The sequence below is a fragment of the Lynx canadensis genome, chromosome A1 (assembly GCF_007474595.2).
Source record: "Lynx canadensis isolate LIC74 chromosome A1, mLynCan4.pri.v2, whole genome shotgun sequence".
Classification (NCBI taxonomy): domain Eukaryota; kingdom Metazoa; phylum Chordata; class Mammalia; order Carnivora; family Felidae; genus Lynx; species Lynx canadensis.
The window spans coordinates 126,965,356-126,981,136 of NC_044303.2; the positions used below are offsets into that span (position 1 = coordinate 126,965,356).

At 39.5% G+C, this 15,781-nt stretch overlaps 1 protein-coding gene across 2 annotated transcripts in view; it reads left to right on the forward strand.

Moving 5' to 3' along the window:
• RAB3C (RAB3C, member RAS oncogene family) overlaps positions 1-15,781 on the forward strand; it is a 297,846-nt gene that overhangs the window by 273,651 nt on the left and 8,414 nt on the right. The window lies entirely within an intron of this gene.

Below are 15,781 nucleotides of genomic sequence, written 5' to 3' on the forward strand. Positions count from 1 at the left end.
GGTCCCCCTACTTTCCTGTCTTTGTAACTCCTCCCATAGCATCATGTCTTCAAGGTCCAGCCATGTTGCCTCAAATGGCAGGATTTCTTCATTGCTGACGGTTGGATAATATTACACACACACACACACCACCACCACCACTTCTTTATCCATGATCCACAGATGGATAATTAGGTTGTTCCATGTGTTGGCTATTGTAAATAATGCTGCAATAAACATGGAGGTATATCCATATTTTCAAATTAGTGTTTTTGTTTTCTTCAAATAAATATCTAGAAATGAAATTGCTGGATCATATAGTAATTCTATTTTTAATTTTGGGGAGAACCCCCCATATTGTTTTCCATATGGCTGCACTCATTTGCATTCCCACCAACAATAACAGTGTACAAGGGTTCCTTTTTATCCACATTCTAACCAGCATTTGTTAATTCTTATCTTTCTGATCTACCGACTCTAACAGGTGTGAGGGGATACCTCACTGTGGAATTCATTTGCATTTCCATAGTGATTGATGATATTGAGCATAATTTCTTGTATCAGTTGGCCACTCATATATCTTCTTCAAACAAATATCTTTTTGAGTTGTTCTCTACCTTTTAATCAGATTGTCTTTTCGCTTTTGAACTTTGAGTTCTTTGTATATTTTGTGTATTAGCCCCCATCAGATATGATTTATAAACATATTTTTTCCCATTCGATAGATTGGATTTTCATTTTGTTGTTAGCTGTGCAGAAACTTTTTAGTTTGATGTTTTGTTTATTCTTGCTTAGGTTGCTTGTGCTGTGTCATATCCAAAAAATCATTGCTGAGACCCATGTCAAGAACTTTTCCCCCATGTTTTCTCTAAGAGGTTTACAGTTTGAGGTCTTATAATTAAGTCATTCATCCATTTCAAATTAATTTTTGTGAGTGGTATAAGATAGTACATTTTTCAGTCCTTTCTCCATGGAGTATTGGCTCCCTTGTCAAATACTAATTGATTATATTTGTGTTTTAAAGAGCTCAGTTCTGTTCCACTGTTCTCTGTGACTGTTTTTATGTGAGAAACATACTGTTTTGAAGATAATAGCTTTATAGTATAATTTGAAATCATTGTGCTGTTTTCTGCTTTGTTCTTTATTCTCAGGTTGACTTTGCTTATTCAGGATTTTTTGTGATTACATATAAATTTTAAAATCATTTTTCCACCTCTGTAAAAAATGCCACTGGAATCCTATACTGAATCTATCCTGTCCTGAACCTATAGATTGCTTTTGGTAATACTGACATTCTAGCAATGTTTTTAAAATTAATGAACATAGGATACTTTTACTTTGTGTTTTCTTTGATTTGTTTCATCATTTTCTTAGAAGAGAGCTCTTACACTTCCTTAAATTTCTTATGTGTTTTATTGTTTCTGATGCTATTGTAAATTAGATCATTTTATTTTTCAGACAATTTATTCCTATATAGAACACTACTGATTTTTCATTGTTTACTGAATTTAAATCTAACATTTTTGGTGGAGTCAGGATTTTCTTCTGGTCTGATTGCTGTGTCTAGAACTTGAGGTACTATGTTGAATAAGATTGGTGAGAGTGGAAACAGTTTTCTTGTTCCTGATCTCAAAATAAAGGCTTTCAGTCTTTCACCACTGAGTATGATGTTAGCTGTGGGCTTATGTGGCCTTTAGATACAGGAAGGAATGTACCTCAGCGTATCAATGTGTTATCATGAAAGGGTGTTCCATTTTGTCTAATGTTCTTTCTGCATCTTTTGAGATGATCCTATTTTTTTTCTTTCATTGTGTTAATATATTAATTTTGTTGAACCATTCTCATATCTCAGGGATATATACTATTTTATCATGGTCAGTGATTATTTTAATGTTGAGCTGAATGCACTTGCTATTTTATTGAGAATTTTTCATGTATATACTAGAGGGATATTGGCCTGTAGTTTCCTTTTGTTGTTGTGTCCTTCTTGTGCTTTTGTATTAAGGTAATGCTGGCCTCATACAATAACTTTGGGAGTGTTCCCTCTTTCTCAATTTTTTTGTAGAGTTTGAGGAGGATTGCTCTTAACTCTTCAAATGTTTTGTAAAACTCACCAGAGAAGCCATCCTGTATTGGCATATTTTTGATTACTGATTCAAATGAAGAAAAACCCATTTCCTTTCTAGTAGTTGTTGTGTGCAGGTCCTTCCTGATTTAGTCTTGGTAGTTTGCATGTTCCAAAGAATTCCTTCTACATTGTCCAGTTTGTTGGCATATAGTTGCTCACAACAGCCTATTAACATTCTTTGTATTTTTGTGGTAGAAGCTGTAATGTCTTCATTACTTTACACTGTTTTTGATTTGGGTGCTTTATCCTTGGTTAGTCTAAAGAGTTGTCAATTTTGCTTCTTTTAAAAGAGGAAGTTTTTAATTTTGTTAACTTTTTCTATTGTTTTTCTTGTTCTCTATTTCTGTTCTAATCTTTATTGCTAACCTGGGGCTTGGTTTCACTTGGAAGTTTTCTTATTTCTTAATGTGTGCATTTATTGCAATGAATTTCCCTATGACTACTTTTAGTACATCCCTTAAGTTTTGGTATGGTGTGTTTTTATTTTTGGTTGTCTTAAGATGCCTTGTTACTTCCACTTTAACTTCTTCTTTGATCCTTTATGTTCAGTTTAATTGCCATGTATTCATGACTTTTCTAGTATTCTTCTTGTCACTGGTTTCTACTTTATACTATTGTGGTCAGAGAAGATATTTGATATGATTTCAGTCTTCTTGAATTTGCTAGGTCTCATTTTGTGGCTTAACATATGCTCTAAAATAGAAAATATATCATGTGTGCTTGTGAAGAATAATATTCTGCTGTTAAGATCTATTTATTCTGTAGTGTTCTAATCTGCTCTGTTTGGCAGAACTATCCATTGTTGAGAATAGAGTATCAATGACCCCAACTATTCTCGTATTGTTATTTATTTCTCCATTTAGCTCTGTTTTGCTATATGTATTTAGATGCTCTGATGTTGGGTGCATAACTATTTACAATGGTTACACCTTCCTGGAGTGACACTTTTGTAATAGAATATGTATACATCTTCCTTGTCTCTCTTACTATTTTAAATTATTTTTAATGTTTATTTTTGAGAGAGAGAACGAGCTGGGGAGGGGCAGAGAGAGATGGAGACGCAATCTGAATCAGGCTCCAAGCTGTCAGCACAGAGTCCAACACGGGGCTCAAACTCACAAGCCCTGAGATCATGACCTGAGCTGAAGTCAGACACCCAGCCGAGTCCCCCAGGCACCCCTTAAGTTTAATGTCTGTATTGTCTGTGACCATGTTTTTCTCTATTTAGCTATGTGTGTTAGTCTCTGTTCATCCTCTTCCCTTTCTTTTAGGATTCTCGAAAGGTGTCTTGTCTATGAATAATTGTTAGTTCTTGTGAAGGAGCAGCAAAGAATAACCTATGTTGCCATCTTAGTGATGACACTCTAGAAATAAGAATTTTAAGTTGGGTCAAAATGTAATTTTTAGCAGTTTGGTAGCCAAATGTAATACACAGCCATATCTAGAGGAAACTTGGAAGTGCCTTGGATCAAGGCACTTCACTAGAGGAGGGGTGGACAGGCTTGTCGACCTTATTGACTAACTTTGCTGCTTTCTAGAAGGGGATGGCAGTAGAGTTAGTTAATAAAGTAGATTTTCTTCACAAAAGGAATGAAGCCTAGCATGGGCTACTGTAGTTGTAGCACTACCCTTTGTACTGCTAAAGCTGAGCTTCTCTCACCTACAGATAATGTTAAACTCCTGTCAGGAGTAGGAAAGGCAGGCACCAAACTTTTTCTACATCCACCATGATTTGTGAAGGCCATACAATAACCCTTATATATAAGAATCCAGATGAAGCAGGAGAAAGCTACCATCTGGTCAGGCCAGGCTAATGATGAGGACTCGGACTAGAATATTTGACTACTTATTGTAGCAATATGAATCTTTGGCTTAGTTCCGGTTCTCTTCAGCTTTGGAAGGCTTTCTCCAGCACTTCTTGAGGCAAGTATATTCAAATTCTTATTGATTGCTCCTCCTGAATTGTGTCTTTAAAAGAGCTCACTTGCCAGCTCATTGTGCTGCTCAGAAATCCAGAGTTTTGGCCCTCATGTCACCCAGCTGGCAGCAAAATGACCTTTCTTTTCCACCCTGGTTCATCTAGTTCCACAGAACTGCCATTAGAATCTGGAAATCAAAGGTCTTATTAGGAATTTGAGAATAGAAAACTGAGCACAAATCATAGACTTTTAATAATGAGATGAAAATGATTATTGCAGTATGGTTGTAGGAACTGCTTACCCTCTATAAAAATGATAGCAATTCTGATTATTCTTTCGAAGTGAAGTTGAAGACTGTCCAAGTGCCCCAAATAGTGGTTAGGATTTTCCTGGGGGTGGAGAAAGAGACTCAATTTACCCAGAACATCTTTTGAAAACAAATGACATTTCACAACATGGTATAGCCATTCACATGTACTAATACATTGTTGCCTATAAAAGAAAATTTCTCTAGGACCTAGAGTGGTGGGCATGGGAAATCATTTCGATAGAGATCTCTTATGGCCATTATACATTTTCACTGATTTAACACATATTTTAAAAATATGTATAACAGCATAATTGAAATGTAATTCCTACCTCATGAAATTGACCCATTTAGAGTGTACAATTCACTGGGGCTTAGTGTATTCTGAGTTGTACAACTTTACTGTAATCAAACTGAAACATTTTCATCACCCCAGAAAGAAACCCCACAGCAATTAGCATTCATTCTCTCTTTCCTCAACTTGCCCTGCCAGCCCTAGGTCACCACTAACCTACTTTCTGTCTCTATAGATTTGCCAGTTTTGTTTTTTTTTTTTTTTTTATGAAATTTATTGACAAATTGGTTTCCATACAACACCCAGTGCTCATCCCAAAAGGTGCCCTCCTCAATACCCATCACCCACCCTCCCCTCCCTCCCACCCCCCATCAACCCTCAGTTTGTTCTCAGTTTTTAACAGTCTCTTATGCTTTGGCTCTCTCCCACTCTAACCTCTTTTTTTTTTTTTCCTTCCCCTCCCCCATGGGTTCCTGTGAAGTTTCTCAGGATCCACATAAGAGTGAAACCATATGGTATCTGTCTTTCTCTGTATGGCTTATTTCACTTAGCATTACACTCTCCAGTTCCATCCACGTTGCTACAAAAGGCCATATTTCATTTTTTCTCATTGCCACATAGTATTCCATTGTGTATATAAACCACAATTTCTTTATCCATTCATCAGTTGATGGACATTTAGGCTCTTTCCATAATTTGGCTATTGTTGAGAGTGCTGCTATGAACATTGGGGTACAAGTGCCCCTATGCATCAGTACTCCTGTATCCCTTGGATAAATTCCTAGCAGTGCTATTGCTGGGTCATAGGGTAGGTCTATTTTTAATTTTCTGAGGAACCTCCACACTGCTTTCCAGAGCGGCTGCACCAATTTGCATTCCCACCAACAGTGCAAGAGGGTTCCCGTTTCTCCACATCCTCTCCAGCATCTATAGTCTCCTGATTTGTTCATTTTGGCCACTCTGACTGGCGTGAGGTGATACCTGAGTGTGGTTTTGATTTGTATTTCCCAGATAAGGAGCGACGCTGAACATCTTTTCATGTGTCTGTTGGCCATCCGGATGTCTTCTTTAGAGAAGTGTCTATTCATGTTTTCTGCCCATTTCTTCACTGGGTTATTTGTTTTTCGGGTGTGGAGTTTGGTGAGCTCTTTATAGATTTTAGATACTAGCCCTTTGTCTGATATGTCATTTGCAAATATCTTTTCCCATTCCGTTGGTTGCCTTTTAGTTTTGTTGGTTGTTTCCTTTGCTGTGCAGAAGCTTTTTATCTTCATAAGGTCCCAGTAATTCACTTTTGCTTTTAATTCCCTTGCCTTTGGGGATGTGTCGAGGAGGAGATTGCTACGGCTGAGGTCAGAGAGGTCTTTTCCTGCTTTCTCCTCTAAGGTTTTGATGGTTTCCTGTCTCACATTTAGGTCCTTTATCCATTTTGAGTTTATTTTTGTAAATGGTGTGAGAAAGTGGTCTAGTTTCAACCTTCTGCATGTTGCTGTCCAGTTCTCCCAGCACCATTTGTTAAAGAGGCTGTCTTTTTTCCATTGGATGTTCTTTCCTGCTTTGTCAAAGATGAGTTGGCCATACGTTTGTGGGTCTAGTTCTGGGGTTTCTATTCTATTCCATTGGTCTGTGTGTCTGTTTTTGTGCCAATACCATGCTGTCTTGATGATGACAGCTTTGTAGTAGAGGCTAAAGTCTGGGATTGTGATGCCTCCTGCTTTGGTCTTCTTCTTCAAAATTCCTTTGGCTATTCGGGGCCTTTTGTGGTTCCATATGAATTTTAGGATTGCTTGTTCTAGTTTCGAGAAGAATGCTGGTGCAATTTTGATTGGGATTGCATTGAATGTGTAGATAGCTTTGGGTAGTATTGACATTTTGACAATATTTATTTTTCCAATCCATGAGCAGGGAATGTCTTTCCATTTCTTTAAGTCTTCTTCAATTACCTTCATAAGCTTTCTATAGTTTTCAGCATACAGATCCTTTACATCTTTGGTTAGATTTATTCCTAGGTATTTTATGCTTCTTGGTGCAATTGTGAATGGGATCATTTTCTTTATTTGTCTTTCTGTTGCTTCATTGTTAGTGTATAAGAATGCAACTGATTTCTGGACATTGATTTTGTATCCTGCAACTTTGCTGAATTCATGTATCAGTTCTAGCAGACTTTTGGTGGAGTCTATCGGATTTTCCATGTATAATATCATGTCATCTGCAAAAAGCGAAAGCTTGACTTCATCTTTGCCAATTTTGATGCCTTTGATTTCCTTTTGTTGTCTGATTGCTGATGCTAGAACTTCCAGCACTATGTTAAACAACAGCGGTGAGAGTGGGCATCCCTGTCGTGTTCCTGATCTCAGTGAAAAAGCTCTCAGTTTTTCCCCGTTGAGGATGATGTTAGCTGTGGGCTTTTCATAAATGGCTTTTATGATCTTTAAGTATGTTCCTTCTATCCCGACTTTCTCAAGGGTTTTTATTAAGAAAGGGTGCTGGATTTTGTCAAAGGCCTTTTCTGCATCGATTGACAGGATCATATGGTTCTTCTCTTTTTTTTTGTTAATGTGATGTATCACGTTGATTGATTTGCGAATGTTGAACCAGCCCTGCATCCCAGGAATGAATCCCACTTGATCATGGTGAATAATTCTTTTTATATGCTGTTGAATTCGATTTGCTAGTATCTTATTGAGAATTTTTGCATCCATATTCATCAGGGATATTGGCCTGTAGTTCTCTTTTTTTACTGGGTCTCTGTCTGGTTTAGGAATCAAAGTAATACTGGCTTCATAGAATGAGTCTGGAAGTTTTCCTTCCCTTTCTATTTCTTGGAGTAGCTTGAGAAGGATAGGTATTATCTCTGCTTTAAACGTCTGGTAGAACTCCCCTGGGAAGCCATCTGGTCCTGGACTCTTATTTGTTGGGACATTTTTGATAACCGATTCAATTTCTTCGCTGGTTATGGGTCTGTTCAAGCTTTCTATTTCCTCCTGATTGAGTTTTGGAAGAGTGTGGGTGTTCAGGAATGTGTCCATTTCTTCCAGGTTGTCCAATTTGTTGGCATATAATTTTTCATAGTATTCCCTGATAATTGTTTGTATCTCTGAGGGATTGGTTGTAATCATTCCATTTTCATTCATGATTTTATCTATTTGGGTCATCTCCCTTTTCTTTTTGAGAAGCCTGGCTAGCGGTTTGTCAATTTTGTTTATTTTTTCAAAAAACCAACTTGGTTTCGTTGATCTGCTCTACAGTTTTTTTTAGATTCTATATTGTTTATTTCTGCTCTGATCTTTATTATTTCTCTTCTTCTGCTGGGTTTAGGCTGCCTTTGCTGTTCTGCTTCTATTTCCTTTAGGTGTGCTGTTAGATTTTGTATTTGGGATTTTTCTTGTTTCTTGAGATAGGCCTGGATTGCAATGTATTTTCCTCTCAGGACTGCCTTCGCTGCGTCCCAAAGCGTTTGGATTGTTGTATTTTCATTTTCGTTTGTTTCCATATATTTTTTGATTTCTTCTCTAATTGCCTGGTTGACCCACTCATTTGTTAGTAGGGTGTTCTTTAACCTCCACGCTTTTGGAGGTTTTCCAGACTTTTTCCTGTGGTTGATTTCAAGCTTCATAGCATTGTGGTCTGAAAGTATGCATGGTATAATTTCAATTCTTGTAAACTTATGAAGGGCTGTTTTGTGACCCAGTATATGATTTATCTTGGAGAATGTTCCATGTGCACTCGAGAAGAAAGTATATTCTGTTGCTTTGGGATGCAGAGTTCTAAATAGATCTGTCAAGTCCATCTGATCCAATGTCTCATTCAGGGCCCTTATTTCTTTATTGACTGTGTGTCTAGATGATCTATCCATTTCTGTAAGTGGGGTGTTAAAGTCCCCTGCAATTACCACATTCTTATCAATAAGGTTGCTTCTGTTTATGAGTAATTGTTTTATATACTTGGGGGCTCCGGTATTCGGCGCATAGACATTTATAATTGTTAGCTCTTCCTGATGGATAGACCCTGTAACTATTATATAATGTCCTTCTTCATCTCTTGTTACAGCCTTTAATTTAAAGTCTAGTTTGTCTGATATAAGTATGGCTACTCCAGCTTTCTTTTGGCTTCCAGTAGCATGATAAATAGTTCTCCATCCCCTCACTCTGAATCTAAAGGTGTCCTCAGGTCTAAAATGAGTCTCTTGTAGACAGCAAATAGATGGGTCTTGTTTTTTTATCCATTCTGATACCCTATGTCTTTTGGTTGGCGCATTTAATCCGTTTACATTCAGTGTTATTATAGAAAGATACGGGTTTAGAGTCATTGTGATGTCTGTATGTTTTATGCTTGTAGTGATGTCGCTGGTACTTTGTCTCACAGGGTCCCCCTTAGGATCTCTTGTAGGGCTGGTTTAGTGGTGACAAATTCCTTCAGTTTTTGTTTGTTTGGGAAGACCTTTATCTCTCCTTCTATTCTAAATGACAGACTTGCTGGATAAAGGATTCTCGGCTGCATATTTTTGCTGTCTAGCACCCTGAAAATCTCGTGCCAATTCTCTCTGGCCTGCCAAGTTTCAAAAGAGAGATCAGTCACGAGTCTTATAGGTCTCCCTTTATATGTGAGGGCACGTTTACCCCTTGCTGCTTTCAGAATTTTCTCTTTATCCTTGTATTTTGCCAGTTTCACTATGATATGTCGTGCAGAAGATCGATTCAAGTTACGTCTGAAGGGAGTTCTCTGTGCCTCTTGGATTTCAATGCCTTTTTCCTTCCCCAGTTCAGGGAAGTTCTCAGCTATTATTTCTTCAAGTACCCCTTCAACACCTTTCCCTCTCTCTTCCTCCTCTGGGATACCAATTATGCGTAGATTATTTCTTTTTAGTGTATCACTTATTCTCTAATTTTCCCCTCATACTCCTGGATTTTTTTATCTCTCTTTTTCTCAGCTTCCTCTTTTTCCATAACTTTATCTTCTAGTTCACCTATTCTCTCCTCTGCCTCTTCCATCCGAGCTGTGGTGGTTTGCATTTTGTTTTGCATTTCCTTTAAAGCGTTTTTCAGCTCCTCGTGACTGTTCCTTAGTCCCTTGATCTCTGTAGCAAGAGATTCTCTGCTGTCCTGTATACTGTTTTCCAGCCCAGCGATTAATTTTATGACTATTATTCTAAATTCACTTTCTGTTATATTATTTAAGTCCTTTTTGATCAGCTCATTAGCTGTTGTTATTTCCTGGAGATTCTTCTGAGGGGAATTCTTCCGCTTGGTCATTTTGGATAGTCCCTGGTGTGGTGAAGACCTGCAGGGCACTTCCCCTGTGCTGTAGTGTATAACTGGAGTTGGTGGGCGGGGCCGCAGTCAGTCCTGATGTCTGCCCCCAGCCCACCGCTGGGGCCACAGTCAGACTGGTGTGTGCCTTCTCTTCCCCTCTCCTAGGGGCGGGATTCACTGTGGGGTGGCGTGGCCCGTCTGGGCTACTTGCACACTGCCAGGCTTGTGATGATGGGGATCTGGCGTATTAGCTGGGGTGGGAAGGCAAGGTGCACGGCGGGAGGGGGGGCAGGCTTAGCTCGCTTCTCCTTAGGTGATCCACTTCAGGAGGGGCCCTGTGGCAGCCGGAGGGAGTCAGATCCGCTGCCGGAGGTTTGGCTCCGCAGAAGCACAGAGTTGGGTGTTTGCGCGGAGCGAGCAATTTCCCTGGCCAGAACCGGTTCCCTTTGGGATTTTGGCTGGGGGATGGGCGGGGGAGATGGCGCTGGTGAGCGCCTTTGTTCCCCGCCAAACTGAGCTCTGTCGTCCGGGGGCTCCGCAGCTCACCCTCCCTTTGTCCTCCAGCCTTCCCGCTTTCCGAGCAGAGCTGTTAACTTATGACCTCCCAGACGCTAAGTCGCGCTTGCTGTGGGAACACAGTCCGTCAGGCCCCTCCGCTTTTGCAAGCCGGACTCGGGGGCTCTGCTTGGCTGGCGAGCCGCCCTTCCGCCCAGGCTCCCTCCCGCCAGTCCGTGGAGCACGCACCGCCTCGCCGCCCTTCCTACCCTCTTCCGTGGGCCTCTCGTCTGCACTTGGGTCCGGTGACTCCGTTCTGCTAATCCTCTGGCGGTTTTCTGGGTTATTTAGGCAGGTGTAGGTGGAATCTAAGTGATCAGCAGGACGCGCGGTGAGCCCAGCGTCCTCCTACACCGCCATCTTCCTGCGCCTCCTCCTAGATTTGCCAGTTTTGAACATTTCCTATAAATGCATTCATACAATGGTAGTCCTTTATGTATACTTATTTAGCATAATGTTTTCAAGAAAAACTTTCTATGATTGAATGATGATCCATTAGTGGATGAGAGACTAGGGCTGGTTTCTTTTGTTGTTTATTGGAAGTTGTGGCTGTAAACATTTGTATACAACTTTTTATATAGACTTGGTTTTATTTCTCCCAGGTATATACCTAGTGGCAGAATTGCTGGGTCATACTGTAACTATGTTTAACAAGTTAAGACTTCCAGAGTATTTCCAAAAACCTGGATCATTATACATTCCCATCAGTGGTGTTTAAAGATAGTGAATGCTTGACTTTACTTTCTAATGGGATGTTTCATGCACCTCTAATCCTCCCCATGTCTGGCAACCACTCATCTGTTCTTTGTGTCTGACAGTTTGTTTTTCTATTGTTGTTTTAGATTCTACATGTAAGTGAGATCATATGGTATTTCTTTCTCCATCAGATTTAATTCACTTACTATAATGCCCACAAGGTCTATCCTTGTTGACACAAATGGCAAGATTTCATTTTGAATGTTAAATAATATTCCACTGTGTATATTTATAGACCCCATTTTCTTTTTCCATTTATCAATTGACACTTAGAATTACCATATGACCCGGCAATTCTATTTTTAATTTTTTGAGGAAGCTCTGTTTTCCAGAGTGGCTGCACCAGTTCACACCAATGGTGCATAAGCATTCTCTTTTCTGGACTTATTTACCAGAACTTCTTTTTAAGATTATCACTTCTCTCCAGAGCGGCTGCACCAATTTGCATTCCCACCAACAGTGCAAGAGGGTTCCCATTTCTCCACATCCTCTCCAGCATCTATAGTCTCCTGATTTGTTCATTTTGGCCACTCTGACTGGCGTGAGGTGATACCTGAGTGTGGTTTTGATTTGTATTTCCCTGATAAGGAGCGACGCTGAACATCTTTTCATGTGCCTGTTGGCCATCTGGATGTCTTCTTTAGAGAAGTGTCTATTCATGTTTTCTGCCCATTTCTTCACTGGGTTATTTGTTTTTCGGGTGTGGAGTTTGGTGAGCTCTTTATAGATTTTAGATACTAGCCCTTTGTCCGATATGTCATTTGCAAATATCTTTTCCCATTCCGTTGGTTGCCTTTTAGTTTTGTTGGTTGTTTCCTTTGCTGTGCAGAAGCTTTTTATCTTCATAAGGTCCCAGTAATTCACTTTTGCTTTTAATTCCCTTGCCTTTGGGGATGTGTCGAGGAGGAGATTGCTACGGCTGAGGTCAGAGAGGTCTTTTCCTGCTTTCTCCTCTAAGGTTCTGATGGTTACAGGAGTACTGATGCATAGGGGCACTTGTACCCCAATGTTCATAGCAGCACTCTCAACAATAGCCAAATTATGGAAAGAGCCTAAATGTCCATCAACTGATGAATGGATAAAGAAATTGTGGTATATATACACAATGGAATACTATGTGGCAATGAGAAAAAATGAAATATGGCCTTTTGTAGCAACGTGGATGGAACTGGAGAGTGTAATGCTAAGTGAAATAAGCCATACAGAGAAAGACAGATACCATATGGTTTCACTCTTATGTGGATCCTGAGAAACTTCACAGGAACCCATGGGGGAGGGGAAGGAAAAAAAAAAAAAAGAGGTTAGAGTGGGAGAGAGCCAAAGCATAAGAGACTGTTAAAAACTGAGAACAAACTGAGGGTTGATGGGGGGTGGGAGGGAGGGGAGGGTGGGTGATGGGTATTGAGGAGGGCACCTTTTGGGATGAGCACTGGGTGTTGTATGGAAACCAATTTGTCAATAAATTTCATATATATAAAAAAAAAAAGATTATCACTTCTCACCTTTCAAAATGACTATCTTGGGGCGCCTGGGTGGCGCAGTCGGTTAAGCGTCCGACTTCAGCCAGGTCACGATCTCACGGTCCGTGAGTTCGAGCCCCGCGTCGGGCTCTGGGCTGATGGCTCGGAGCCTGGAGCCTGTTTCCGATTCTGTGTCTCCCTCTCTCTCTGCCCCTCCCCCGTTCATGCTCTGTCTCTCTCTGTCCCAAAAATAAATAAACGTTGAAAAAAAAAATTAAAAAAAAAAATGACTATCTTACTGTTGCTTTGTTTTGCATTTTTCTAATGATTAATAAGGCCCAACACGTGTTCCCTTTTCATTTACCTGTTTGCCATCTATAGGTCTTCTTTAGAAACAGGTCTATTATGATCCTCTTGCCCACTTTTTAATCAGATTTTTTTTTTTTTGGCTACTCAGTTGTAGGAGTTGTTTATACATTTTAGATAATCCTTAGATAATCCTTTGTCACACTTATGATTTGCACATATTTTCTTAATTGTGTTGATGGTTTCCTTCACTATGCAGAAGGTTTTTAGTTTAAAAATCTGACTTCAGGGGCACCTGGGTGGCTCAGTTAGGTGTCTGACTTCGGCTCATGTCATGATCTCGCGGTTCATGAATCGAGCCCCCCATGTTGGGCTCTGTGTTGACGGCTCGGAGCCTGCTTCGGATTCTGTGTCTCTCTCTCTGCCCTTCCCTTGCTCATGCTCTGTTTGTCTCTCTCTCTCTCTCTCAAAAATAAATAAGGATTAAAAAAGAATTTAAAAATCTGACTTCAAAAGCAAACTAGTGGGACTATTTCAATTAATTGGCCATAGATGCCTGGATTTGTTTCTGAGCCGTCTATCCTGTTATACCTACCTATGTTATGTTTTCATGCCTCCTTATACAACATCAAACAATCAATGCTACTCTCAAGCTTTCTGTATTATAAGGTTATACCTTCCATAGATAGTGATTCCCCTTATAGATCTGGGCATGGAAAATGACAACATTGAGAGAATATATTCTAATTTTGAAGTAAGTTCTCTGCATAAAATGTTATCCAACAGCAATGCACTGCTGTTGGTGAAAGCAAGAATCCATCTTTGCTGCAAACTTCATTGTTGTCTTGACAGCCACCCACACCATCAGCATCCATCAACATCGAAGCAAGACCCTCCACCAGCACAAAGATTAATACTCACTGAAAGTTCAGATGGTTAGAAATTTTAAAGTATTTTTGAATTATGTACATTTTTGGCACATGAACTCATATACACTGGGAAACCAAAAAATTCATCTGGATTGCTCTATTGCAATGTTCACTTTAGCGAGGTGGTCTGGAATTGAACCAACAAGATCTCTGAGGTATGCCTCAGATTATGTCTGATGGCCACCTCCATCAGTCTTATGTAGCACAATGTATCAGAGTACCAATCATTATGATAGTTGTTTCACAGTCTACACTATAAGCTTTCACTATTGAAAAAATTAGAAAATTAACTAGATTTAGAGTATGGTTATTGATTAGCATAGAATTCCCAATTCAGCTGAAACCAAATAGTTGCAAGAGAGTGTCCAGGTTAGTAGTTCAAAGCCAGTTTTACCATTATAAACTGGGCAAATAAATGTTTCGGCAAAGAACTAGATAATTTTGTGCCTGTTTCCTTACCAGGAAATTATTTCAATACTAGCACCTACTTCACGGAAGAAAGGAGGTACAATATATCAAGTTCTTTGAATAGGACCAGTTATATGATAACCATTCAAATATTTGTTTAATTAATACTATTATCATAGCAGGGTTGGGTTCACTTGGCACTTTATATATATTTTCTCCTTTGAGCCTTGTGACTCTGAGCCTTTGAGCTCTGTAACTAAGTAAGGCAAATGTCAAAAGTAACCTGACAAAAACATGACTTGATGGTGAGGCTAGATTTCCCATCTTCTGACTGATAATGCATCTACCACTCACCATACCCTGGCACCCTCTTCTATAGAAGACTGTTGTAATATGGTGTTATTTTCCTGGTCAAGCCCCTGAGAGAATTTTGGCTCTTGGGATTTACGTTCATTTTACTAACCTCAAGTTGTAAACCAGCATTAGGGTGTGTCTCAAAGCCCAGATTAAAGGAATCACAGGTGACAAAAGCTTACACAGATTACTGTTTTATGAGTAATGTTTTATGAGACTTTCAAGTCCAGTGCATTCCCAAATGCCACTATTTAAGGAAACTAAGTATTAGCATGAGAGAACTCAATCTGTCATTAAAACCCTTGTGCCAAATTATGGGATTTTTTTCTCTAAGTTCAGTGGAATCTTAGCATCCTTACTTAGTACTGGGAAAATCCCCAATAGGATGCATATAGTCCTACATCTTGGCAATAAACACATTGTTTAGATCCATACTGTTCTTCCTCATGCTCCTCTAAATCCAATCCTACAATTAATCACATCGTATTTTTACAATACATAATGAGTGAAATTCAAGCTCAAAAATAGTCATTTAATTCCACAGTATCATAACTAAATTATAAGTTTTTCCGGAGAATTGCTTTTTATCTTTCAATATTACTTTTAAAAAGTAATTAAAGTGTTTAGACATGGATGTGAAATATTAGTCTATTTTTTTTCCTCCTTTGATCTCAGGAGCTGAGATGAAATCAAATGATTTAATCATTCTGAATCCATGTGGCTCCTTTGAGATAGGGCCAGATGTAAGCAGAAGGATTTATAGGGCGTAAAATTCAGAATGGATTAGAAAAGCATTTTTGTGTCCAGCCCAATACATCCTAAATCAAAGTCCCCTGAATGGACTGGGGAGGTTGTCATGGCAACTAACTGGCAAGCTGAGCCCCTGGAATGTGAAGGCAAACAATAGAGTGTTAAGATTGTGTACAGAATAGCCAACTATGGCTGCTTCTGCCCAGGTACAGTGACACATCGGTAGAAGTGTCCAACTGCCACCACCTTTTTTTGTACCTCCTGGCTATTCTGGAATCTCTTTGGGAATGTATCAGGTCCTTTCCCAGAGGTCAGTAAAAACACTGCTGCTGATAGATGACAGAAGCCCTAGGAAAATCAGCACCAATAGATAGATGCAATGG